This window comes from Procambarus clarkii, chromosome 82 (assembly GCF_040958095.1).
Source record: "Procambarus clarkii isolate CNS0578487 chromosome 82, FALCON_Pclarkii_2.0, whole genome shotgun sequence".
Lineage (NCBI taxonomy): Eukaryota > Metazoa > Arthropoda > Malacostraca > Decapoda > Cambaridae > Procambarus > Procambarus clarkii.
The window spans coordinates 24,585,613-24,586,047 of NC_091231.1; positions in this window are offsets into that span (position 1 = coordinate 24,585,613).

The following is a 435-nucleotide window of genomic DNA, read 5'->3' on the forward strand; positions in this document are numbered from 1 at the left end:
CTACATGAAATAGTATCGAAATATTGGTAAAAATTAATATATTTACGTAATATCAAACTACATGAAAAACGTGAAAAAAGTCACTATATAACCATATTTGAGGATTTTAACTTCAAATCATAGAGCGAGGTTTCGTATTATTTAGTTCCAAGAAAAGACATATGACAATGTTGTTTCCAATACAAATGATAAAAAACAATGTGTTTTCATTAGAATTAACTATAATGTTCTTGATTTTCCGTTTATATTAACGAGGGAAGATGTACACGTAAAACCGCTCTAATCCGGCTGAAACGTCGATATATGCAATAAAAACCGAACTTCTCCCCTTTTCAACATCTTACTCAGTATTTTAACGAGAAACAAATAGATGATTGAAAATGAAGTATTTAAGGTTATTATCTAATCAATTATGTGTTTGCATCATTTTTATCG